Source organism: Chinchilla lanigera, unplaced genomic scaffold, assembly GCF_000276665.1.
Source record: "Chinchilla lanigera isolate Chin_1 unplaced genomic scaffold, ChiLan1.0 scaffold00005, whole genome shotgun sequence".
Lineage (NCBI taxonomy): Eukaryota > Metazoa > Chordata > Mammalia > Rodentia > Chinchillidae > Chinchilla > Chinchilla lanigera.
In genome coordinates, this window is record NW_004955406.1 from 17183042 (window position 1) to 17210234 (window position 27193).

Below are 27193 nucleotides of genomic sequence, written 5' to 3' on the forward strand. Positions count from 1 at the left end.
TCTCCTTCATTTTTTCTTTTCTTTTTTCTCTCATCCCAGTTGTTCCTTCCTTTGAGCAATTTCTTTCCCTTCCCTGTCATCTATTGTATATTTCAAGTTTTACTTACTCTTTCAGGTTCCTACACCAGGGAGACAATATGATATTTACACATGTGGGTCCAATTTATTGCACTTATGAGTGTGGTCTCTAATTGCATCCATTTACCTACAAAAGCCTAGAGCTTATCTTTTTTCACAATATGTTTTTTTCTTACAATACTCATCTACTATATCAGAAAATCCTGAAAAATTCTTCATTAAATTAGCCACTTTTCACTACCCTCTTCAGATCGCACCTATGTTATTACAGTAACTTCCTAACTGGGGGTCTTGATTCCTCCTTTATATATCCCAGCACCCAGTCTATTTTTATCAGACCAACCGAGAAACACTGTGAAAATATACCATAGATTATATTGCTGTTGTGCTTATCACTGTTATTGCCTTTCATCTCATCAGACTAGAATCCAAAGTCATCGAGCTCACATACAAGGAGCTATATGACCTGGCTCTCCATCACCTCCCTTGTTACCTTTGCTCTTCCCTTTTTAGCCACGGTGTCTCAGTGCTGCTTTTGAACACACTAGTCTTCTTCTCCTAAGTGTTGATCTTGCTCTTTCCTCTGCCTTACATGCTATTTTCACAACTATTTGGCTCATTCACTTATTTCTTTTACACTTTTACTCTAATGCACCAGCTCAGTGAGGCCTTCCCGGAACACCTGGTGTACAATCTCAGTCACTTCCCCTGACATTTCTATTCCCAGCATGATTTTTTCTTCTTATCATTATCATTTTTTTATCTAGTTTATTCTATCTTTACCACCAGAACATAAGCTCTAGGGATAAGATATACAGAAGATTTGCCTACTGTTACATATCAGTGGTTAAACCAATTTCTGATATATAGTAAGAGCTCAATAAACATTTGTTGAAAGAGTGAATCAGTTATAGGATTTTGCTACCAAAGTTAACTTGAAATTCTGCCGTTTAGAAGATTGTTCATATTTTTCCAGAGAAACAATATTTTTAAAAGTAGGTAAGTCCTGAATCACTTGTTAAATATTCATAAAGCTCTACAATATGCCTGTAACTGGGGGGGGGTAGTTGAGGTGTCACACAATGTCTCTTGTATAGCTGTTGCAATAAGATACCTTTGGAAATAACTGATCACAATAATAACACTGTGATGGCTTGAAAATAGCAAGTACAGAATCCAATGGGAAATTCAGAGGAAGGAGTGATGATTTTGGAATTGGAATACATTTTACAGAAGAAGTAATATCTGAACTGGGTCCATAAAGTGAGTGAGAGAGGGGGAAGGGAGGGAGAGAGACATAACCTAGGGGTATGGCAGTGTGGGAGAATTATAGATTTTTTTCTGAAACCTGGAATGAGGGGAAATAGATAATCCAACACTTACAGATGAGAAATTAATTTCCCACCCATCATAAAAACACACAGCATCTGATGCTTTGAAGTAAATTTATAAACTCTTCATTTCAGAGAACTATGCAATAGGATCAGTCTGTCAAAAGAGGGAGGATGTAGGCTTTTTTTTTTTCACATTTCTTTTAGGGCATCTGAAGTAAAATGAGGAAAAAGATGCCTTAAACCACTTAAGAGGCAGAATTGATGAAAAAGTTCCCTGTCCTTCATTGAAAGAGATTTGTGATCTTGCTGAGTCCAGGCCTTGCCACCTCTAGATAACCAAGGAGAGGGCATCATGCAAAAAAAGACAGCACTGGGAGAAGCCAGCAGATAATCAGGTACAAGACAAATACGTGTGTCCATTGATTATGCACAATAATTATTCCAATAATACAGCTCCTCACTTATTGACACTCATAAGTAAAGACATGGTCAATCTGATTAATTTTTCAGAACCTTTAGAATTTCACAGAAGCACCTTACTAAACAAAAATGTAATATAGTACTTTTGTAAGAATAAGTTCTGATTTGTCAGCAAAGAACATAATTTAACAAGTGTCCATTCCAAAAGACAACAAAATATTCCCAATACTTTGAACAGAGCCAGTGCAACTCAGAGGAAAAAATAGTTTCTCTTGAGGGGGAGAATTGTTCTTAATTACATTTAATTGAATTCAGATTTAATATATGGCTAGTACTCCAACTAAAAATAGGATAGGAAGAAAATAACTTTTTAAATTTTGCCTAAAATCATGAAACATAATCAAGAATAAACCTAAGGTCCCTATACATGATAATAATAGCCTATACATATCAATTTATAAAAGATAGCTCTGATATTAACTGTATGTCAGTGTGTGCATATCCATACAGTATCCATATATATTTTTCCCACAGATTACTTGTAAATGATATTTTCTTCTTAATTATATTTTGTTTTTGTTTTTTTTTTTTGGTTTTTTCTCCGGTACCAGGAACCGAATTCATGACCTTGCGCTTGCCAGGCAGGCACTTTTGCCGCTGAGCTAAATCCCCAGCCCCTTCTTCTTAATTATAAATCTTTCATTCAATACACTTACACGAAGCCTCTCTGTATGGCCAGAAATGTGTTGAGCAGTTTCAAAGATGACTATAGTCAAATATTGGAGAAAAAGTACTTAAATTATTACAAAATAATGAAGTATTTTAGAATTAAAGCACAAGACAGAGTCACTGAAGAAAAATGACCATTTAATTATCTCCACTGGTGAAGAAGGAACCTAATATAGAGTTGTGTTGGAAGGATGGGCAAAGCACTCAAAAGTAAATGGTCAATCTTTAGTTATGACATATAACCGGCTTCAAGTGAGAGGAGGAATTGAACAGGCAGGAACTCAGTGAGTGATTGGATAGTGCTGAACAAATTCTCAAATAACTGTTATAGTTATTTCTCTGGTCTTCAGTGACTGCATTTGGTTTACTTCCCCAAAACATAAGAGTAACTAACATTAGACTGGTTCCCTCCATGGGACTTGTTTTATTGAGTTTGATGATAGTCATGGTGAATTTTTCACTATGATTTGTCCTGTCTAGTTTTTCCTAGCACAGTATATATCTGAGAGTAATTGCAAGGAAATATGTAATCACCTTGATTCAGGGCATTGTATCCAACTGCCTGGCCTTTTGCTCTTTCCTATCATTTTGGTACTGACCACAAACACTACTGACTGAAGAAAATAAACATGGAGGGGATTGTTGGACATGCTCTTCTTGCAAAGTGTAAGTTTTCCTTCACATTTCTGTCCCAAAACACTAGCTCTTTGTACCTCCTCTTGTGGTATTTTCTAGGACAACTGATGCAGGATACCAAAGTTTGATTTAAAAGCAATCTGCATTAGACAAGCTACAATGGGAATTTCAATTGGAAAAAGGGGAACCTATCTGTAGCCAGAACCCCATTTAGTTTAATATGAGGCAAGAGTAAAATCAGAGCCACTGACTACAAGTCCCAAGCCCACAATTTTCTCCTTTATTCACATTTTCTATTATGCACTTGGACATATGCCCATTCACTGATTAACAATTGTATTCTGTGTTTTGCATTCTGCTTTGTTTGTGGAGACCAGGAGAGATTTGTGGACATGGGGATAAATTATGGGAGGGGTTGTGACTATTCTTTACTGTTCTGGGTGATGAGAGCTGGAAGCCCATGGACATCTAGAGAAATTATTTTCAGAAAAATGAGCAGTGGTGGTGGATCATGTGATGAACTCTGGGAACAGAAATAAATTATGGTGTGAAACAGCTTGGACATTCATTATTCCTGATGGAGCTGAGCCCTCATTTGAGTTGGGAGATTGTTGTGATGTATGTACCTCCAGCAGAAAATTCCTCAACCCTTTGTTATAAAATGAACACATGAGCAGAAGGTAAGGTTTGAGCTACCCATCACCTTAAATTTGCAAGTAGTTGCTTTCCCTGCTCTTGTTTCTATATTTACAATACCTTGGAGAAAGGTCCCCAAAATTAACCCCCTCAGCAACACCTTAAGCCATAGGAACTTCTCCACTACAGCAGGTCACATTCATTTAAAAGTCCTTTCTTTCAACTTGAAAAGCCATTTAAATTCAAAAATTTCTCATAAGAATAATTTGAAGGACTTTTATTTTAAGAGCTATAACAGAAAGAACAGATTTTAATTTTCACTGGACAAACCAATTGACATTTGAGCATTTCATTTGGGGCCAGATATACAATGAACTAAGTAGAAGATATCCTGTCTCGACTGTATGATGAAAATCTAGAAATCCTCCAAAGCTGACTTTTCATCAATTATGACTTTCCATCCCAGAATAAGATATTTTAAATTACCAAAATGGGAAGTTCCAGTTTACTGGCATAAAATAGCTTTACTTTCCCCCTTTCTTCCCAGTGACAACTACCTCCAGGCATGGCAAGCACACTTCGTTTACATTGTATATGACCTCATTTACAGCTTTCTGCCTACTGGGTCTGGTTATAACCAAAGGCATTGGGGGACATGTCAACCGGCAGGTGTAATCACTTGTACTTTTATTCTTCCTAGTTGGATGAGATCTATAATATCTGTCCTCTGTATTCTTGGCTTAGTGGCATACCCGGATTTGACTGCCTTCTCAGTAGAAGTCACCTAGATATGTATGCTCAAATCATTTTGTGTTGGAAGACACCAAGAGGATAATTATAAATGAAGACCTTTGCTTTAGGAAGCTTACTGATTTTGTTTTCTACTCTTCTGCCAAAGCTGTCTTCCTGAAGCACTAATGATATTTTAAAACTGTACAGCTTGGTCAGCAGGAGTACCACTGTCAGCACCAACCACTGTCTCTGGTAGGGAAACCAGGACATTTTCTGCCTGTGAGACTGTGTGGCTTAGGAGGCTCACTGACCCCTGCCAGGTCCTCCAACTCAAACACGCACTTTGTAAGGTTTTCTTTGAAATCAAATAGAATACTACATGAGTAAATTCACTGTGGGCCAGCCAAATAACAACACCTATTAAAGAAAGCGATGGTGATATGGGCCTTCATAGCATCACTGTGAGAGGGCCCACTGACCTGAGTGTGATGGGATGTTTATTCTCTACAAGCCTCTCTCCCTAAGCTGTGTGTTGTCCCTTATCTGGGAGCATAGATGACCTGGAATGCCTAGGAATGAGTTTAACAGTCATCTGTAGTGTGACCTCCCAGAGGTCATAACAAGTGCTCCAGTGGCCCATATGGCACTCACAGGCTCACCAGCCAAAGATGCAAGCAAGTATTAGCATTTGCAACCTAACTTTATGGCAATGAAGTTATAAATACATTAACATATGGAGACACGATACAATGGAATGGTTAAGAGCTTTAGAGCAAAATACACAGGATTCAACATTTACATCTGTGTAACTTGTACAAACTACTTAACCTTTCTTGATTTTCTTATCTATCCACTCCTGTGTTTGACACATATATATTGAGCAAGTACTATGTATGAGGAGCTATTCTAGGGGTTGGGAAGCAATGAACAAATTTGCCTGGTGCCTGCAGTCTCTTTGGGAGAGACAACAAACAAATAAATAAGTAAAACATAAAGTATGTTAGGTGATGGTAAGGATCTTCATATAAAGTGGCACCTACTCAGAATTGTGGTGCAAATTAAGTGAAATAATGTCTGGTCCTAAATAAGCTCCCAACATTGCTCTCAATACTATTGTTCTGAAGATACCAGTGAGAGAGAAATTACTTCTGTTTGGAGTCTATCATCTCTGAAAAGCTTATAATCGATGGGGGAAAGCAGGAGCTCAAAGGTACCAAAAACATCACATAAAATATGACCTGTGAAGGATACTATCCTGTTGTGGGTTTCTATAATCATTCACTTCAGTCTTTCAATAACTTAAAGACAGGTCTTCTCTAGATCTCCCACAGCCTCCCAGAGTGCGATAAATTTCCTCTTCAACAGTACTGATGGAAGGAAGTGTATCATCTCCTGCTTCTCTTATGATGTGATGCAACACAATCCTTGTGCCCTTTTCATTTAATCAGTCTTTCTGCTGTCTCCATAGGAAATCAAGCGCTAACCATAATTACAAAAATTATAAACTTAGGAATCTTACAAAATCTCCAGTAGCACTGTCCCCAGTACATGTCATTGACTTCACAAGTGCTCAGAAAACAAATATTGCCAATCCTCATCTTTATCCTCAAGACCCTAGCCCTAGTGTTCTACCCTTTTCAGTGTCCCCTAGGACTTTGTTATTCAAAATATGGTCCATAGACCATGAACATCAGCATCATTTAAAAGCTTTTTTAAAATTCAGAAGCACAGAGCTTCTGGCTAAAAAAACTTCATCTTAGCAAAATTTATATGTACATTAAAATTCAAAGAGCACTGCTCTAGATCTCTTTTTCTTACAAAGACAGTCTAACAGGTGTTAAACAGTGAAAATGATAAAAAATAAACAAAAATAACACTCTCATTATTTACTACTACCAATGATAATAATAGGATTTATTGGCGGTATACCACTTGAAAGCACCAAGCTAAAGACTTAACATTCATTAGCTCCTTTAACTAATTCCTATTTAAGTGTCCCTTTGTCTTTGTAACATTCAGGATTTCCCATCTCTGGATGTCACCTGTTCTACAGTTCACATAGGAAGAGTAATGATAGAGCATGAACTCACAGAAAATCCAGGTATCAGAGAAATCAGAACCCTGGTAGGGCACAGGGTTCATACAAGTAGTAATGTGACAGCTACTGAAGCTACCAGAGTAGGCCGGACAGTCTGCCAAGGTAAGAATAGACAAATCAGAATGGAGGGAAAAGAGCCACACGGGAAGGAGCTAGATGAAGCTAGCCACTAGGAATAAATAGAGCAACAGATCCAGGTAACCTGCCTCATTACCCTCTTGAGTTCATCTAGGAAGCAGCCAGGCTTTAACCTAGGGGTATAAGTTGTAATGTTTAGAAACACACACACACACACACACACACACTTCTCCAGCCTGATTGAGAATGGGTAGGAAAAATTAGGGAAGCCTCAGCCTAGGACTAACCTATATTAGATTTGTAGAAAAAAACAGATTACTATGGCTAATGTGAGACTAGAATACAGGTCTTATAACTCTAGCCCATGAAACTCCATTCCACTTTGTTTTATCTTCACAAGTAAGATACTTTCTTATGCATGTTTATGCATTCTATTGCCCATCATCGGCTAAGGGCAAAGGCCATGAGCAGTCGGACGCTGCAGGAGTATTTGGGTCACCAGATGACTGGGCCTTAACAGTGAAAACAAGGTGGTGTACTGGGTCACCATGTAAGTCAGGCCATAATGGCCCATGTCCACAATCACAATGCTGAGAGCAGTTTCACGGTTGAGTGGCCTCAGAAGAACTGAGTGGAACAGTGGCCATATAAGATCACCTAATACTCCCTCCACACCACACACCCTACCCTGACAGTCAGCTCTACTTTTTGCACATATAAAGACCACAATATTGGACTATATACTTTTGGAATTTAGGGAATAAATATTCCTAATTCTAAGCTAGGCCAATAGCGTAAAATGAGTGCCAGGTGGCAAAAGAGAAGGACAGAGTCATTTGGAGACGAAGTTGGGTAAGGCTAACTTTGCAATTTCTCAACCTAGGTCTTTTTTCAATCAAGCTTATCCCATTGTTCAAAGTTTTAAAAAATTAAAGGTCAAATATACAGGACACTATATCTCTTTCCTTGGATCTTCTAAGCTTTTTCTGTACTGCTGCTACAGTCACTAGCCCAATTGACACAAGCAGCTTATATATGTGTCTAAACCCTATTATTCTGTAGGCTAATTATAAGCACAAGCTCAGTCTTCATGTATTCCACTACGTACAGTCCCACAATGCCTGAAACAAAACAGGTACCACGCAAATAACTGTCTAATTGCAAGTGACTTTGAACTCCAACCTCTATGACCAGCTTAACCCTGAAGGCCAGCCATGGTAAACTGCATTGTTTCTATCTCAGGCTACATCTCTTTTCAAGAAATTGCTTCCTAAGTTACTGATATCTGCTTATGGATGTGAATGGGTTTCAGCAGGTCCTAAGCTCAGAACTGATGCTAGCAGCTAAAGCCTACTCTCACTTAGGCTGTCAATCACTCCCTACCTAATACACTTAACCTACACAATGTATTGATTCTGCTTGCCTGGAAGTGTACTTGAAAAGGGCTAGGTGACATTTCTAAAGAGAGACAAAATACTTTCAAGTCAATTAGAGGCATCAGAGGATCCAGTGCACATGGAGGAACTTGCCTCAAAGACACAGTCCCTGAGAATATGAATTGAAGTAAGCCTCCCTTACACACCAAATCCTCTACAGACTTCCAACACCTAAGCAATGGGGTTGCTTGCTCCATCACTCATGCCACAATCAAGGTGCTCTGGCTTCTTCACAGGACCTATAAACCCCAAAGGGGCTGTGACTGTCAGAAGGACAAATGTAGAAAATGTTAAAGAAATACAATTCTAGTCCAAGTATCCACAGTCTGAGGTTTAGAAGATGGCTGCTTTGACTTTATAAATAAAACATAATCCCTTCTATTTGCCAAGTACTCTACTTTTCAGAGAACTTTAACCTCACATTTAATCCCACGATTACCAACTATTACCCTGTAAGTGAGATTGGACCTCTGTAATTATGCCCAGAAGAGAGATGAGGAAATTGGGGTCAAAAAAGATATATTGACTTGCTCAAATTCACACAATTAGGTAGTATCCAATTTTTAACTATAGATCATCCCAAGGATCTCACATGGCTTTAAAACTGAATGGGAAAAAGGCCTTAAAATGGTAAGATCCTCACAGGAGTTTACTTCTGGGCACAAAGCATTGAAATAAGTGATTGGGAAGATTCATTCATCAGATTTTCTTTCACCACCAGATTTACAGTCAGGCGAAGTCTTGGCTCTCTGATGTCCTAGGCCAAGACTTTGCCTGTAAATCCCTAATCTACCACAAGGAATTTGGGTGTTTTAGGGCATCCGGGCTCCCAGTGGCTCTCCTAACCAAATATATCCCCCTGGATTCCCAAATCCCCGTGAGTATCCCAAGGATACAGAGAGGAGCGCTCAGAGTTTAAAGAGACAAGATCCAAATTACAGAAAAAAGTAAAACTTAATATTCAAGATATACAATCATAAGAATTTATTACAACACTCCCTCTCAGAGCCTTGGAAGAGCTTGTACGAGAGAGGAGTTGCAAATGCCCCTTTTACTTGTTGCTGGGTTTGTCCATCGATATAGTTCTCTACCTCCTGAGGAAATATAAAGATTTACCTAGATAAGAGATGAACTCACAGGGACTGAATATGCGTTTTTAGAAGCTGACCCAGAAAATCTGGCACCCGCCACACCCATCCTCAGCTAGAGATGTGGGATAAACATAAGATCGGTCGGATACCGTGTGAGGTACAGAAAGATCTTTGAGCTCCTAGGTGGAAGAACAATAAACACAAGTCAAACGGAAAAATGAAAATGGTTGTTTTGTAGACTTTCTGGGGTCTGCTATAAAGCCTGTTTCACTCTGGTACTGAAAGACTGGCCAATTAATCCCACTGCACCCTGGCATTCTAGCTGCCATGTCCTTCTAGTGCCTAGGGCTGCATGCAGATCTAGATAATTGGCCCTCTCTCTCTCCAACCAAGCCAGGCATCCCAGTCTCGCTTTGCTCCAACAAATCTGCTACAGCCCCAGTAGCTGCTACCACTCACTGTTTCCTTAAAGGTCTTAACAAAACTCGCTTAATCCTCCTGGCATGGAATACAGCTGCAGCAGGGCAGGTCCTGGGAAGTGTGTAATCACAGAGGTTTGTGCCTGTGCCTATAGCTCCAGCTTTCTTAGCAAGACACACGCTACCTCCTGCTGCCCTTGCACAGCAGTGTGACCACAGTGGCTGCTGCCCCAGCCGCTGCCTTTCTGCTTGGATTGAGTGTTGTGTCATTTTGAACAGAAGCAGGAGGGAGAGTGGGGAAGGGAAACTGAAACAGGAAAGGAAGACAGATGTAAAGAAAAGACAGAGGCAGAGACAGGGAAAAGAGGACAGAAAGTTAAAGAAAACTTTATCAAGTCCCTAAGGAAATCAGATGGAGATTTTCTTTTAACTCAGCCAAAGGAAAGAATGAGCTTGTGTTTTTAAGCCTGCAGGCTGTTGGCAAGGAAAATAAACCTCCTAACAGCTCTGAATCTGATGGCAGCAAGGAGGAAGGAATGGGAAGAGTGAGCACAGGTGAGTGGGGCATTTCTGTTTTGTTGTTTTGTTTTGATTTAGTTTTGTTTTCCAGAGAGTGGGTGGAATGACTGGTTTTTCCCTAATGGACACAAGAAGAGTTCTTTGGATGTAGAATGTTATTTTACTCAGCAAAACTCTGCACTGACAGACTTTAACTCCTTTTCTCACATATATTGTGAAATGGTGAATTAACCCAACTTTTATATTTATCTAGAGATCAAATGGATGAACCCTGAGTGTATTTAGGGGCCTGGGGGGTCACATAGGGATTTTACAGCACGTCATACTCAAATAGCTATTTTTGTAATCAGCAGCAGCAATATCAACTTTGCTTTCATAATTATTACTCTTTTAGAAGGGAAAGAGCCTTACACATAGTCCCCCAATACTTACAGCGTGCCTTTCTCCCAAAGTTTTCTACATTATTGGACCCCAAAGAGCAATAACATGGCATCTTTTCCATGTGCCTCTCTCTCTCTCTCTCCCCCACCCCCTCCTGAAAATTTCTTCCATGTAGGTGATCATATGGATTCTGATATAGAGCAACAAAATTTAAAGTAGGAGTTGCCTGAAAATCACCAGCACTGTTTATCTAAGTGTTGAGAAACTGTATGCAGATCAAATGCAAATGAACCCGTGGCCCTCTTAACTAATTTGATACACCTGGATGTGGCTCTTAGGAGAAACCTCACAGAGACACCTGCAATGAACACTGAAAGAATGGTCCTCTTGGCGGTATTTCAGCCCTTCTGTTTTTGCTACCAATTCTAAGTAAAGGAATTAATGAGCTACTACAAAACAATAACTAAGAGTTGGAAAAAACAGTAACCATTGAATTTCACTCAAGCTGTCATTATTTTGTGCTGAGAAATTACCAGGAGGCATCCAGCCACCCATCGAACCTCAAAAGGCAAAGCACACTATAGATCCCTTGATAGGCACATAAGGCAAATTAATCAGAAGTACTAATGTTTCTGCATTCTCCCTTTGGTGATGGGAATAGAGGCACCTAGTTTCTGCTCCCTCGAATAGGAAAAGGGAGTGCTGGCCTTCATCTCACAGATATCTCCCAGCAGTCAGCAGGGTTGCAGAGTGAAACCCTTGGACCAAGCTGGCTTCTTGTTTAGAACTTTCTCTGATCTTGAACCGAGCGACAGGTCTGTGATGTTCCCACACTGCAGTAGAGAAAGCAGACTATTCTCCCTCCTTTTTCTGTCCAGCACTGGAGGGGCTGCTGCACTAACTCCCACCCACCTGGCTCCCACAGAGAAGTTGGTCTATTAGGCTTAGAATGATTCAGAGGCAGCCAGGCTCAAATTCCCCAAAGATCTGAGTGCAGAAGGAGTAGGGATGAGAAGGAGGGAAATGGTACCATAGCAGGGGCATTCGATAAGTAGCTGGGAGAGGCCTTTGCAATGCTAATACACAACAAACCTGATTTCCTATGTGTGTGGAATAAGTAAAGAGGAGATGGCCTCCCAGACCACATGTTCTTGAGAGAGATCTGTCACTAGTGCTCTACCCTCCAGTCCTCAGGCAGCAACCTTAAGGGGATGTAGCCTTATGGGATTCATTTTCAGTGTATATCAGTTAAGGTTCAGACAGAAAAGCAGAACCACCCAGCAGGAGATTTTGATGGTCAGATACACACAGACAGGCAGGCAGACAGACAGATGGATGCATGGACATGCATCTGGGTGGACAGATAGACATATTACATGGACTTGACTTTATGCAATTGGCTCAACTATAGTCACCAAGCTACGTGGCAGGGCATTGCAGCCCAAGGCCATTGCAGTTTTGGCCCAGGATAGAGCCAGGAGAAGGACACAAACCACACTTGAGTGAAAGTTTCAGAGTCACCCAAAGGGGCGAAGGCCCAGGGACTGACGCGGAGGCCTGGCCTGACAGTCTCTTCTCTCCTTCCTCCCCAGGGACCATACACTGCCGTCCTCCAGAGCTCACTAGCAGAGGTTGCTGCCTCCTCTTAGCCTGAGTCTTGTTCATCTCATCCTTCTCTCTGCCCACTGTGGAAGGCAGCTGCAGTCCTGCTGCAGGGAGCACTACGGAAGCTTTTTTCATCCTTTTAGACTTAGGTAACATGCATGACTGCCGTTAGCTTGGCTCAAGGAATGCCACTGTGAAAACCAAAGGAAAATATCTGAGGTTGAGTAAGGAGGCGTCAGATGTTACGACCCCGCACTGACACACTCAAAGATTATTAAATTCCTCATTAACTGAACCAGGGCTTTGCCAGGACCTGACAGGTGGTCTAGGACAGCGAACAGTTGAATGTTTTACACAGTATGAGTGCATCCAAAAGGGGACAGCGATGGTCAGGGGAAGATTCGCTGGTTCCAGGCATTTCTCAGGAAGGCAGACCTCAGACACGCCTCCCTTCCCCTTACTCTGAGAGCCCCCTCGGGCGCCTCAGCCCTCCAATCCAGGAGTGGCCTGTTTCCCCACAATAGACACGCGCCACAGTGCCGATGCTCAATCTAATTTACCAGATGGCACTGAAAAGTCACAGCTTCTGTTTTTCTTACCCTGACAAGGGTTTAGAAGGGTAGAAACGGAACACTTCTTCCGTGTCTGTTCTGGCACCGGGGGAGGCTGCATTCCAACAGCAGGGAGGGAGGGCGCCGGGGCTCACATATGTGCCTGAGCACTCCTCGGCGCTCCCGCCTGCACAGGGCTGGGGCTGCACGGGGGCGGTGCGATGCCTAGCAGTCTACTCCCTGCTGATGTCCTTGCTGCCTCTGGTGCTGAAAAATGAATAACTCGGGTCACAAACAGGCACGGCCACAGCATGCAACCGGTAAAAGCAAATTAAGCGTACAAGCGCTTAAAATCAGTCTTCGCAGCCTCAAATATCAACAGTATCTTCTTAATCGGGCCATCAGGGACACCCGGCAGCCGGGACAGAGATGGCCCCGCATTGGAGCTCTGTTCTTACTTACTTGCTCTCAAGCCACGCTGTGGGGTTGTAGATTGCGAGTTGCTCTGCAAGGCTGTGGAGGAGAGCTACTCAAGATGGCTAGAGATGCCGGGGAACAGCAAACTAAGGGCAATAGAAGCTCAGAAATCAGTGACCTGTGGCACAGGAAGCAGTGAAGCAGGGAAATATTCAGAAGACTCATCGTGCCAGAGTCGGAAGAACTGGCTTATTCTCAACTCTGCAACGTCTTGCCGATGACCAGGGCAGATCCTGAGCCTTGATTTTCTCTGGTAATAGCAAAATAACAATACCTATGTTATGGGGAGGTTTTTCCCGCATAAGTAAAGGGTGAAAGCATGCATAAATATTTTATAACTGACAAAGAAGAGGTAAGATTAATATTTGAGACTTTCCTAAAAGAATTGCTAGGATTTTTACAGTCATTAATTATTTGATCCTTTCAATGCTTTATATGCGAAAACATTTAATTTCCAGAAGGTAAAAATCGCACTGAAAATATACAATGGCTAAGATTTCAATTCAGGCCATAAAGTTCAAAGTTCACCTGCTTGTCTTTCTTCGATTCTGCCAGCCCTTGTCCACTATGATTTACCACAGTCAAGAAAAAAGAAAAAACTGAGGCACCTCTCCAATCATATTTCTGAGTTCAGATCTTTCATGATGCAGAAATGTAAGTAGGTTAAGTTTATGTTCCTATTACAGTGTGTGGAGGGCGCAATCTTTTTGCAGTTCTTGTGATCCTTCAGTTGTGGGCCTGCGTGTACCTCAAGCATAAGCAGATTCTTAATTCTTTTCTTAGCCACCTAGCACCTTCTAGATTTTTTCCTAGGACCAATCTCATTTAACAGTGGCCCTTCACTCTAAAATTTAGTCTTGCTGTTAGGGTATCTAGCATTCTATTTCCTCCAACATCAAACAAATGCATTCTGGGTCTGGCAGTCTTTGAGTTGGGCCCAACAGAGTAATTATAGCCTTTTCACTTGAGCTGGCCCCAGTACAAGAGGGATTATTCTTCTCTTCTTGATAATATATGTCCTTATTCACCAGCAGCAAGCTCAAGGCACTGTGAGGAAAGCTGATCCCTGCACTGGCCAGAGCAGGAGGAGGATGTAGGCAAATTTTGGCATCATTAAACCAGTCAACCAGCTGCAAGACATTACCAGCTGCTATGTTAATCATTAATGAGGCAGACAGTGCCTGTTGCCTGAGTGGTGAACCAAACATTATGACTTAGGTTTTCATTTCATTTAAAATTAACTCACTGAATGAAGAATCGGCCTCCAGCTTGTGACAGGCAGAGCTGTTGGCACAAAGAAGGGACTAGCAGGCCAGAAGCACAAGGGGAACATGAAGTCCCTCATGGATCTGATCCAACTGTTTTCATGCCGGCCATGTCTTTTAATTCAACTCCATCTCACCTCCTCAAAGCTGCTGCTCACAATATTTCTGTGTTCCAAGCAGACTCTCTGTGTCACTTCTCCTTCTTGCTGTGACTTGTGCTAATACCTAAGTTACCTTTAGAATAGCTCAAAAATAACAAGAAGCAGGAGCATAGCCCTGTTCTTTATTTGGGACTTGTATTTTCTTATTCAAGAAAGACAGTTTTCTAAAAACTTTTATTGCATACAAACATGCACAAATATAGAGAGAAGAATACAGTGAACCCTGATGAATTCACCATTCTTTCAGTAATCATCAACATTTTACAAACATGGTTTCAACTATCTTCCCGAATTTGTGATTTGTTCTGTTTTCCCTTGAATATTTAAAGCAAAACCAAGCTATCATGCCATTCTACTTCCCCAAAATCTTCCACTTCTTTCTAATTAATAAGAATGCTCCATTGCCTATTTATCTATTCATATACAATTACTATGCCATTATAAACCCAACAAAAATTAGTCCATGTTTATTACCATCAAATAATGAAAACATATTCAAATTTTTCTGATTGTCTTAAGATGTCAAGTTATAATTGTCTGTCTATTTAGTATCTAAACAAAGTCCACACATTACATTTGGTTAAAACTGAAGGTTTGATTAGAGTCACATTAAGTGAAAAACATTCTTAAATAGTGATGTGTACATCTTTTTGCACAATATCATGAGAAACATGGTAATTGTGTGTCCTACTTTTTTAATGATGCTAAGATTGATCAATGGATCAATGGGATCCTAAAGGTCCCTTCATTATAACTGTCTTCAGTAAGCATTCATCCGATAGATTGTGAATCAGCTTATGATCCGTTATATCATGGGGGGTTTATATAGGAATTTTCTAACTCCATTAGCAGCTATGAACTGGAATTCTGTAAAGAAGGACCAATCCTTAACAACCATTTATTTCCATGAATAGAGTTTCTAGAGGAAAGGTAGGATAATTAATTCTTTCTCATTATTTACTAACATTTACATGTTTTAGTCACTTTGCAGTTACTGGGACAGAATATCCACAACTTTAAGGGGGAAAGGTTTATTTGAGTTCACATTTTATAAGCTTCAATCTTCTCATGGTCAGACAGCTCCAGGGAAAGGGGCATGCCAGAAGCATCTGGAGGAGGGAAGCGACTCACCTCATGGCTGCTAGGGAGCAGAGAGGGAAAGGAAAAGCTGGGAAGGGAGAGTTGCTCTTTCAAGTGAGGCCCCAAGTGATCTGCCAGCTCTTCTGATCAGACTCCATCTCCCAGTACCATGCCAGCTGTAGTGCTCCATAATTTCAATCACCTTCCACAAACCCCACCTCTGAGAACGTGAAACTTTGAGGGGACATCCAAGTATAAACCATAATGTCAGAGTAGTAAGTCATCCCTCAGAAATGCCCAATAGTGACTAATGTTTTCCTTTATGATAAGATGTAGTTGTCATCATATATGCACGTGTGGGTGGAAAAATAATATCTTTTTAATGATAGATTTTTCACAAGGTAAGCAAGTGAAAGTCCCTTCAAGTTGGCTTCATTACTCTTTGACGTGACCATTCATCACTTTTTAATTTTTTTTATCATGGTAAAATATTTAGAATGCAAATTTTAAAAAGAAAAGAATGTAAATTTTGCCATTTTAGTCACTTTAAGTGCACAGTTCCATGGTATCAATTATATTCATAATGTTATATAACCATCACCATTATCTACTCCCAAATTTTTTCATTAGGCCAAATATCATCCCATACCCACTAAATAATACTGTATTTCCTCATCTCCTCCTCCAACTTGTGGTAACTCCTAATATATATAAGGTGTTATGACTTTGTCTTTTTTAGCTAGTTTACACAAATATCATGCCATATTAAACCTTTGTATCTGAAACACATTTAGCTCATGCTGTCAAAGTTCATTCTATTGTAACGTGTACAGTCTACAAGGATAATCAAACTTATAGTGAATGTTTAAGTTAAAAATTTTGTATTACAGTATAAATTACATTATCATAACCCCCCCACACTTCCTCACCCTTCAAACACACTTATCCCATCATTGTTACCACTGCTGAAGCAGTTCTGGAAGTTCTCTCTCACTAGTTTCTTTCCAAGGTGTGGTAAAAAAAATACAGTGAATGCTGCTCATAAGTGCTATCCAACAAAAAAGCAAACTCATAAAAACACTACAGTGTGTCCTCAACCTCCTCATTCACTGAATCTGGAGTAATGCAACTTCTGGTACAAAAAGTAAAAATTTTTAATCAATTCGGGACAGCGAGCGAGCAATGGCAGTGCAACTAAAGACACTCACAAAATGATTAAAGATCAAAGTAAAAAATAGGTGATAGGAAGCACAGAAAGACTTTGTGGAGATGGAAAGGGGGATATGGGGATTAGGAAAATTAGAGGTATGGAAGGGGAAGTAAAAAGGACCAAGACTGATATGTATATGGACCAGTTCCCCATGATAAGTTTATTTATTATGCATCACAAGCATATACTAATAAGAAGTTAATTTATGAAAAGAAAGAGGACTTCAAGAACTGCTTCAGAAAATGTCAAGAATGATGGGATACATGCTGAGGCAAGATTTTGAGGGGGGATTCACTGCAACATGCTTTTTACTGTAATAATTTTTAAAACTTAAATATTTACTGTATTTTTCTATCACACCCCATACATTTAGTCCTTCTTATGACAAAATAATATTTCCTTGTTATACATACCACACTTTTCCTATTCTCTCTCTGTCCACAGATGCTGGTTATTTCTACCTTTTGACTAATGCTGCCTTGAGCACAGTCACACACAATATCTTTTTTAATTCCTATGTTTGAGCCTTCTGTATGTGTATCTAGGAGAAGAATTGCTGGAGCATACATTAATCTGTGTTTAATGTTTTGAGGACATACTAAAATGTTTTTCACAGCAATTAAAACTTATACTTTCTCACTAGCAATATACAAGGGCTCCACCTTCTTGACAATGTGAGATATTATTCTTAGTTCACCAGTTTGGGGGTATAACATGACATTCAAGTCATCTTGTATTATTTATTCTTCTAAGCTTTAAATTAACATTTATCCAAGCAGTTCTGATTCCTTTGAGTTGGGAATAGCTTTTCAAAGACCCAGTTTGGGTAGTAGGGGTGCTCAGAGATGCTAGATATTGTTGTTCTGGGCCATTCCAATGAAAGAGATATGTAAGCTGCTGATCCCCTATAAATTCCCAGCTTTTCTAGTTGGCAAAAGGTCCTTCCATAAAGGATGGCCTAAGGGTGAAGATCTCATCCAGGGTACAGCCAGTACAATGTGGTCTTAAGGAAAAAATCAAGTAGAGGTTGTGGCTGTAAGGCCTCTTGCTGAAACTTCAGAAATATTTGTGACAATCCCTCAAATTTTCTGAGCAAAACAAAAAAAATTTTGAAATACCACAAGAGGCAGCACTCAGTGTAAGGAAAATACCTGTCTCAAAGAGATTTACAGAAGCAAAATGGAGTGAACTGTCCCTAAGATTCATAAAAAACCCATAAAGTTTTAAAAGTAACTTCAAAATCACCACAAATTGAGACTATAAGAAGTTGTCAAAAGATATGGTTAATGTTTAAATTAAGAAGAACTTATTACAATAATAGATACATTACAAAGAATGATGGAATGAGTGGGCTCAAAGCCAGAGGAAGAATTTTTAGAATTCTGAGAGGGGTTAATGGCAATGTTTCATTTACTGCAATAAATTTTTAAAACTTAGTCACATGACTCATTTGTGATCATACTTTACTGATTAACTATTTATGACAATTTCTGTCAAAAAGAATGTGGTGTGTCCTCATCCACATTATTCAGCAGATCTGGCACCCTGAACTTCTGGCTCTTTTCCACAGTCAAACTGACCACGAAAGGTCAATATCTTGAGTCAATTCAGAACGTGGAGGCAGCCATGACAGTGCAACTAAAGACACCCATGAAACAGAACTTCCAGAACTGCTTCAGAAAGTGTCAAGAATGATGAGATAACAGCATTTGAAGCAAGAGGGAGTTTTTTGAGGGGACTGATGACAATGTGTCTTTTACTTAATATTTTTTAAATTTACATATTCACCATATATTTTGATCAAGTCTTATAGAGTATACAAAAAGAGTACATAAAACTTCTAGGGCTTCTCTAGCCAGCATCTCTAAATCTTTCCAAACTCTTCCTGTCAACCACTTCTAAAGCTTCTGAACCACATAGTCAGATACCGTCACGGCAACAACCCTACTGCTCTGATACCAAAATCTGTCTTGGTTGCTTTCTCATCCCTTGGATTAAATAGCTGACAATTGCAACTTAAAGAAAGTGAAGTTTATTTAGATTCACACGTTTAGTCTACAGTCAGCTGGCACCAGGGCAGAGACAACATGAGAGAGGGACATGGTGGATGAAAAGCTACTCATGCCATGGCATCCAGGAAGAGAAGAGAGAAAAGGAAGAGGCGGGAGGGAGACAGACCCTTCCACGTCATCCCCTTCGATGAGCTGCCTGTTACAATCAGTTCCATCTCCTCGCAGAACTTTCAGCTATGTGTTTGTTAGGTGATTGATCCACTGAAGAGTATAGTGCCCGCATAATCCAATCACCTTCTAAAAGCCCCACTCTGGACACAAAATCTAAAGATTCTAGAGGACAATCTAGATCTAAACTATTCACATGAAGGATGTGAATCTTTGTTGTCATAGGGAAAAGTGTGATAATCCCTTAAGACGGCCCCCATGAATTCTTCCTCTCCTGTATACTGATGCTATTTCACACACAAAAGGGTGGGATCTGGGTGAAGTTTGTGCCTTGCTTTGAATAGGAGAATGCATCAGAAATTGTGTTCTAAGACTTTTATGAGCCTTTGGACTTGCAGCTCCTACACTGTCACTCTTGGAAGTGAGCAGCATATATTAAAACCCAATAATCCTGAGACTGTTATTTCAACAAGAGAAAGAAGACCAGTCAGCCCCCAATTCTAGCAAGCTGTACTAGTAAAAGTAGTGCAACTTTGGAACCAAACCTGTGAGTAAAAAAGGCATTTTGGACCAAGGGACACCACATGTAGCACAACTGTCCAGCTGAGCCCAGCCCAGGTAACAGAATGGGGAAAAAAATTATTATTTTTTAAAACCCCTATTTATGGTTCCTCATTACTCAGCAGTAGGCACTTGGAACACTGGATGACTCTTCATTTCTTATATTTTCTTTCTAGCATATGCACTGGTTATTTTTATAGATTCTGCTTCCTTTTGAAATTCCCCCATGTATTCATAAATGTTACTCACCTTTTGTACTAGATCCAGTAATAAATACATTTATCACAGTCATTTTCAAGTTTAAAGTCTGATAACTTCGACATCTTGACTACATCAGGGTGTTTCTATTGACTTTCTTTTTTTCCAATTTATATTTTTAGTAGTATGTGTTTGTAATACATAATGATTACATTCTTCATGGGATACTGGTACATGTACATAACACTTTCTAATTCTTTTATCATCCCCTTCCCACCTCCATTCCCTTTCTCTCCACCTCTTGATCCCCTTCCCATTTGAAAAGATCCATCTCCCTACTTCCTATCACCTGTCTTTTATTTGTTTTTACTTATATTTTAGGTTTTTCCTATAAGAGATCCATGTGAGATTGAAGTTTGTGTGTCTGATTTTATTATGCCTTGTGTCTAGATGTCCCTCCAAAAAGGTGACTGGAACTAGAGCATGTGATACTGAGATTAAGTGTGTGATGCTGGGATCAAGGGCATATGATTACTAAATTATTCCACTGATGGGTTTAGCACAGTTCTAGCTTTGGATAATGGGAAGGCCCACACTGGGAGTAAGTGCTACCCACAGGGGATGTAGCCTCAGTAGAATATAAGGGACAAAAAGAGGGCTACTGTTGTCACTTGCTGCTTGCTACTTGGCTGCTTTGCTGCCTTCTGTCTGCCATGAATTCTTTCTCCTCTGGATTCCCCTCCTCCATGCCACCCAGCTTTGAGCCAACCAATAATGAACTGAAGCCTCTACAAACTGTAAGTCAAATCAACCTTTCATCCTTTAACTTTGGGTGTCAGTTATTTTTTTCTCAGAAGCAAAAAAAGCTAACCAAGATAGAATTATTTCACTTAATTTTATGGTTTCAAGACTTCTTCTTGATTATTTGTTATATGTTCTTGCCTTTTCATCTGTCCCATATTTACTGTTCCAGACGTTGTGTGTAAAAGCAAATAAGACTTAAATATTTACAGTGAGAAAATACTTCATCTCTTCTTCTGCCAGGTCACTATTGTAAGGGGCATTTTCCATTTAATCTATATTGCATTGAGATTTGTTGCAATTTAAAGTAGATTCAGTTTACAACTGGAATTAGTATTTGGGGTGGGATTAGAACAATTGCTTTTGGGCTGTGGCATGAAGAATACCCTGGAGATCTTTTTATGCTTTACATCCTAATAACCAACTTTCTGTAGCACAAGAAATCTCTGCTTTGCAGCCTGACCACCAGCTTTCAGGTCACTGAGGTGGGACCTTTATTTTCCAGCCCTATTTTTAAATTTTGTGCCTCAGGAGATATCTCTTCACCCTGCTGTGCTGTCTCCTATATTTGGAGACCTTGAGCAATGGATTGATTTAGTGCAAGCGTGAAATACCTAGGAGGGAATAACTCTACCTTTCCCACTCCTCACCCAGACTTCAGAGAACATTGTCAATGCATTTGGTGGAAAGCCAGCATGGCTTAGATTTCAAAAATGGCTCTTGTCCTGCTACCACTCTCTGGGGGACAGTGCCTTGCAGCCAACAAGACCCTATGCACTGAGGAGGGGATTTGCTCAGCTCACCTGCCCTCCCCCAGCTGCCATCAATCCACTTCATAGCACTTGGAGAATAAACCTGCCTTTCACTTAGGGAAAGCCCCATGATTCTCAGTGGAATTTTTCTCAGCTTTTCTCTCCTGTTCCCACCTTTAACATCCTCTCCCTAAGATCCAAGGTAGAGTTAGTGGGTGTTGCTGACATATTCTGTGACTAAGGATACCATCCTACCAGCCCCTACAGGTCATTAAAATTCATGGAAAATTAGTGTGGCTTCTTCTTACGCCCACCGTATGATGGAGTCTCCACTTTCACACCATTGCTGCAGTGATGCACACAGCCAAATGCTTCAATTTTCCTTGCAAATAATGCATTTAGGTTTCTTTGCAACTTCAGCCCTTAAATGGTTTTCGTAAAATATGGTTTTATATCTTACCCAGGTTGTTCTTGTTGCTAAGGAAGTAAATTAAAAGGAAAGCTACATCAGGAAGTGGTGGTTTTTGAAAAGAAAAGGAAAGAAATTGCTCAAAGGAAGAACAACTGGGATGAGGGAAAGAAGAAAAAGAAAGAAGGAAGGCAAAGTAGATAGATAGATAGATAGATAGATAGATAGATAGATATAGATATAGATATGTATATAGAAGAATAGCTGGAATAACTGTACTGCTGACGTCTGATGGTATACTGAAAGGAAAAATTAATGCTTAAATCTTTTTATATTTTGACGAATCTTGCATGCTTATATCTGGTAATCTGAGCAACTGATCTGAAGACAACAATATGCAATAGAACAACCATTGGTGAATTCCTACCATCTTGTCTAATGAAACTCTGTATTATCTCTGTTTTATTTAATAATTATTTTTAAAATTCTCCTTAATGGTTTGAACAATCTTCCATTCTTACATCTAGTAATCTGAGCAAAGTAGTTGAAGATAACAATATGTAATATAACAATCATTTTGTTTTGAAACCCTGTATCACTTTTAATGTTCTTACTTTGTTTTGTTTATGTCTGTGATGTTGGTATATTGCTATTGTTATTTTTTTACTACTCTATTTAAAATAAAAAAGGAAGTAGTGGTTTCTCAGTTCACTACTGACTTAGTGAGTTTCAGTTCTATAAAATTCAATTTCACCATCTATAAAACAACTGCCACTTACCACTCTACAGGGTGTCCAGATTAAATACCCAATAGTGGCAAATACTTCAATTGGGGAAGGAATCCAAGTGCCCATTTTAATCTGGATATACTATGTCTAACTGTCTGCTTCTTCTCCTTCATTTTCTGTTGCTCTGATTTTCCTTTCATCGATAGTGTCACACTAGCTGAATTTTGAATATGATGTTCCCTTTACCAGGAACACTTGCATCTTCTTTACCTCCTTTGCCTTGCCAACTCTTGTATAGTATTTCTTCTAGGATCCTTCCCTGACCCCACCCTTCCTAGTAAGTGCTTCTCTGTCATAGTGTGCATCATTCTATATGATGGCTACATATTTACCTGCATATGCTCCCCACTGGACTCTGAAGACTTGCAGAAAACAGGCATGTCTTTTGAATCGCTGCAACATAGCATTTAACAGAATCTACAGACTAGGTAAAAGTGTTTTTCAGAGCTGGGCATGGTGGCACATGCCTGTAATCCCAGCACTCAGAAGGCTGAGGCAGGAGAATCCTTGCAAGTTCGAGACCAGCCTGGGCTACAAAGTGAGCTCGAGGCCAGCCTGAGCTGCATATTGAGACCCTGTCTCAGAAAGACAAAAAAAAGTATTTTTCCTAAATAAATGAGCAACTAAATGAATGAATCACTATAAAGACTGTTGTTTCTCTATTTATAAAACGTTTATCATACCTCTTTTAGTTACATAGCATGATGCCAGAGGCTCTTAGAACAATAATGCATACATATATAACATAAGCTCCCAGCTTCAAGAAATGCATATCTAGCCAGAAAGAATACAGAAACATAAAGGAATAGTAAGGGAATAGTTAAATAGTACTTGAAGTACTCAATAAAATAAGATGATCATATGAAAGAGAAAATCATTTCAGTCAAAAAATGGGATTAATTCTAAGAGGTTCAATGTTGCTGGTGTAATAAAGAATCTAAGACTGAATCTTTGGCAATAGAGAGGTTAAGAGTGAACTTTGAGAACAGAGCTTCAGAGTCTGGTAACAATAGAAACCAGACTGCTGGCCATTTGGAGTGAAATTGTGGGAAGCAGGGTATGTGAGAAGAGCCCACTTACTCAAGATATTTGGCAAAGAGAAAACAGAGGACCATTCCTTTGCAGGCAATAGATCAAATTGCAGATGGGAAGGATCCCACAGATAAAGATCGAAAATGCCCCAGGCAAAGCAAAATTACTGATCAAAAATCATCCTGAAAGAGTAGATAAGGACCAGGGCTGCCTGCTAGGGCCAGGAGTAAGATTTACAAAATGGGATAACTCCCTTTCCTCAAAGATAGGAGGAGAATGAAGGCAGAAATATTGAGGAAGAAGGTTGCAGGAAAAAAAATACTCATGTACACCATAGTCTCAGAAAAGCATAAAGCAAGACAATTCCTGAGAAACATGAGGATTGCTAACATAGGAGAATTAAGGGGGATGGCAAAGGTTTAGAAGAGAGGAAAAGTTTAGAAGAAAGGGCAATTGTCATCTCTTGGAACACGATCTGTACCAGATGACCTCGTAGTCAGAGTGATGGGGTAGATATAGGAAAGGAACCAGATATAAAATCTTCTACTGTGATGCAGCTGATATCTCCCAGAAAGGCTGATGGAAAACACTTATAGTGAAGACAAAGTCAAGTTCAAGTGCATCCTGTGTCAGAGTCATGAGAGAAAGAAGGAAAAATAAAATATAGAGGAGTACTGGGTTAGGCCTCCGCTTATATGAGAGAAATTCTAAGCCCTTAATCAAAAAGTTAGGTTTCATTGTGAAGTCTGCAATAGAATAAAGCAAGAAGACACAGAACAAACATAAGTATCAGAGATCTAACTTGGTGCAGTTCATTGGCCATTGCACAACATCAAGTCCTGTTTAGTTTTATTCTTATCAAGCTGTTCACAATTTTAGCCATTTCTTCCTAGAGGATTTTGAGTGTATGCTAGGACCTTATTATTAACAGACAGGCAGGTAATACCAGAAAATAGTGTCACAGTTATCTGGATTCAAGGTCAATGTCAAAGCTCTAACAAAAATAAGTCCTGGAAAAATATTACCAAATCAGTATTTGGACAAAAGGAATAAGTCAACCTGCCTCTCAGCCAATGTTAATGCCTGTTGGAGTTCTATGCTGGACTTAGGGGGACATGGGAATCATGCACCATACCTCAATCCCTCTGTTTTCCACAGCAGAAGGCAACAGAGATGACAAACAACAGACTGACCTGATCAAAGAGGAGACCAATGGGCAGGAGGACAGTTTCACTTCAGGATCAAAGTCATACCCTTCCACAGATACCTTAGGGAGACAGCCTTAGGAGATAGATAGGCTTGGAGAAGGTGAGAGCTAAACAGGGATGTCCTGGGGTTCTTTGGGAGAATGGCTCAGACCAGGGAAGTCACAGGATATGGTCATGGGACATGTTGGGGCACACCAGGTTAGGGGGCAATAACTGCCATACGGGGCAGTCCTGAAAAAGAAGGCATCTAGTCTAGAGATATGTTTGGACTCTAGCACTGCTGCAAACACCCAGCAAAAATCACTGCTGTGAATTACTATAGTTGAATATGAGGCGGAGCCTTATAGTCATCACTAAAATCCAATTCATTGTTGTTTTTGGTAAAGAGCTGTTCATGAGTGGTTCCTAAGGTTTATCAATATCTAGTTGACATTTGAGGTCATTGTTTCACTGAATTTACTATCATAGACAAGGTAACAGAGTGCTGGCCAGCAATGGGTTTTCCCTATGTCAAAGCCTGCATTGCATGGGGAGTCATAAACCATACTGTGGCTCACTACCAAAGAATGGGGATCTAGACCAAAATATCTGCTAACCCCAGCACAAAAACAAACAAACAGAAAACAGAAACATGAAAAGACAAAGCATCAAAATGCCTCCAAAAACTTTCATCTTCTCCAAAATCAGTACAGGCAACTTTAAGGAGGAAATCATAAGCTACACTGTAGATAGGTCTGAAAGGACACCAATCGGGGTAAAATAGTTCTGTAAGGTGCTTGATGATTTGAAGAAGACATAAGTAATCACATAATGACCACAAAGAAACAAATGATCAGCAAGTCTAGAGAAGACACTAATAAGCAGCAAGTGGAGCTAAAGAAAGAGAGGCAAAACATAAATGCCCAGAATAGAGAAGAATGGGAGCCCACAGGAAAGATTCAGACAGAAATCCAAATTTAAAATATGATTGAAAATATGGGTAGCAGAAGTGATCAACGTTAAAAACAAATGTCAGATCTAGAGGACCAGGCTGTGGTCCATGATTATTCAATGAGATACTTAAAAATAACCAGGAAACATACAAAATAGAACCAATAGCTGCTAGATGACTCAAAGAAGGTGAATATAAAAGTAATTAGAATTAGTGCAAATCAAAAGACACCACAAAAGCATAGAAAAACTGTTTAGACATGTAATAGCAGAAAGCTTTCAGGCCATGGAAAAAGAATTTAATATACAGATAAGTGAAGCATACAGAACCCCAGACAGCCATAATCATAAAAAACACTCTCACCACACAATAATTAAAGCACCAGAAATATAACACAAAAAACAAAATCTTAAAGGCTGCTACAGAAAAACAGTGAATCACATATAAAGAAAAACCTATTAGAGGGCCAGGGATATAACACAGCAGCATGCACTTGCCTGGCAAGCCTGAGGTCATGAGTTCAATTCCTGGTATCAAAACAAACAAACAAAAAAAAAACCTGTTAGAATTATAATAGATTTCTCAACTCAAATTTTAAAGGTAAATTGAATGCGAAGTGTTTCGTGCTCTGAAAGAAAACAACTTCCAACCGAGATTGTTATATCTTACAAAATTATCTTTCAAAATCGATGGAGAAATAAGGCATTTCCATGATAAATAAAACCTAAAGAAACTCATGACCACCAAACCTACCCAAAAAAATTCTCAAGGTTATCCTAGAAGGAGAAAATTAAGCTAACAATGCCAAAATGTCCACTAAAATGAATACATTGGATAGGGGTAGCAATTAAGTTGAAAGGAAAGAAAGCAAAATAGCGACAGGAAATTAATACAATGACAGGAATAAGTCAATGCCTAATAATTATAACTATCAGTGTAAATGGACTCAATTCACAGACTAGATCAAGAAACAAAATCCAGTGTTATTCTGTATACAAGAAATACATTTAAGACAAAAAGAAATTCTTAGACTAATAATTGAAGGATGGAAAACAATACTCCATCCACTAGGAACTGGAAAACAGACAGAAGAAGCTATCCTATTTTTAGACAAAATCAATTTCAAGCCAAAGCTGATCAAAAGAGAAAAGTAAGGCATTACATATTGGTTAACACAACTGTCAACAGGAAGTGATAACAGTTACAAATATATATGCACCAAACCACAGGGCATTGATCTTCATTAAGCAAACTCTAGTGGACATAAAACACCAGAAAACATCAATAAAATTATAGTGGGAGACCTCAATACCCCACTATCACAAATAGATCAATTAAACAAAAAAGATATAGCAGTGTTGAATGAAAACTTTTAAAAACTGTACTTAAGTGACATA